The sequence below is a fragment of the Pteropus medius genome, unplaced genomic scaffold (genome assembly GCF_902729225.1).
Source record: "Pteropus medius unplaced genomic scaffold, Ma_sr-lr_union100, whole genome shotgun sequence".
In the NCBI taxonomy this organism is placed as follows: domain Eukaryota; kingdom Metazoa; phylum Chordata; class Mammalia; order Chiroptera; family Pteropodidae; genus Pteropus; species Pteropus medius.
In genome coordinates this window covers 1,675,026-1,676,394 of record NW_024342472.1, presented here as the reverse complement: position 1 = coordinate 1,676,394, position 1,369 = coordinate 1,675,026, and the positions used below count along the sequence as shown (strand labels likewise).

The 1,369-nt window shown below is 38.6% G+C and overlaps 1 pseudogene; it reads right to left on the bottom strand.

Moving 5' to 3' along the window:
• Positions 1-214: 214 nt before the first annotated feature.
• LOC120604296 (40S ribosomal protein S6-like) lies at positions 215-959 on the bottom strand (annotated as a pseudogene).
• Between the last annotated feature and the right edge of the window lie 410 nt (positions 960-1,369).

Sequence of the window (1,369 nt, the reverse complement as noted above, 5' to 3'; positions counted from 1 at the left end):
GAATTTATATATTCAAATGAGAATTATCCCCTTCATAGAAGTCCACTAGAAAACTATACAATTATTCCATGAATTCTAAAAACAAAATCACTGGAACTTCTTTTTGTGTATTTTCTTTAGATACTTAGTTAGATGCATTCTTTTAGATTTCCTTAGCTGAGGTTAACTTTTATCTTTTTGTCTGATCTTATTTATTCGTTACTCTTACAAAATCTCATTTTTGACTAGACTCATACTTAGAGGTAGAAACTCTCAGAGAGGAAAGTCTACATCTCTTGGCAATCTGTTCTTGGTGTTTCTATTTGGCCTCCTTCATTCTCTTAGCCAAAAGTTTAGCATATTCTGCAGCCTCTTCCTTATTTTTCTTAGTATGCTGTTTCTTCAGAGCAATATACTGACATTTATGTTGTAGCACATGTGGAGTAACAAGACGTTGAATCTTGGGTGCTTTGGTCCTAGGTTTCTTACCTTCTTTGTTTAGGGGCTTTCTCACAACATATGGGTGGACATCATCTTTCTTGGAGAGACTGAAAAGTTTGCAGATTCTGCTAGCTCTTTTGGGCCCCAACCTTCAAGGCACAGTAGTATCAATGAGACCAGAAATATCTTTATCCCCTTTTTTGACAATGACCAAGTTGAGAATACTCAGATTGGCATCATCAATGCAACCTCAAACAGATTTGTACTTTCTCCAGTCCTCCTTGGTCGATAACAGGAATGTCCTTTATTCAGTACAGGCAGACATGGCCATGGGTCAAGACACCCTGCTCCATGGGGAAACCTTGTTTGTCATTTTCACCACTGATTTGAACTACATAACCCTTCCATTCTTCACCCAGAGCATCAGCAACAACTTATGTGGTCATACACTTCTCATAAAAGATACAAAGTTTTCGTTCATCGTCCAAGTCAATGAGCTTCTGGCAGCCAGTAGCTGGGAAAGAGATGTTTGGCTTCATCCTGAAGCAGCTGACGGCTTCCGAGGAGCCACGAAAAAGAGCTAACTTTTATCTTTGGAGAATAGATTTGTATTCTACAAATGGTCCAAAGTCTGTTTGAGCTTGGCCTCATAAAAAATTTTGAGGATTAAGTTGAGTGGTACCATTCAAATAAGTGAGAGTCTTAAACTATTATTCTTACAGTTATAATCCTTGGGCCAAATCAGATGTAGCCAGGATCTAAAGATCAGACAGACCAGCAGAGCTTATGCAAGCTCTAAGAAGGGCCTACCTTTTATGGAGCAAACTCAAACAGACAAAAGTGTCAGGGAGACCTGACAGTGGCAATAGTAGCGACCAAGGCAAGAAACAGTCAGAAGAAATTTATGAGTCCCAAGAGCAGTTAGAAGTGTAGTATTAAAATAATGATT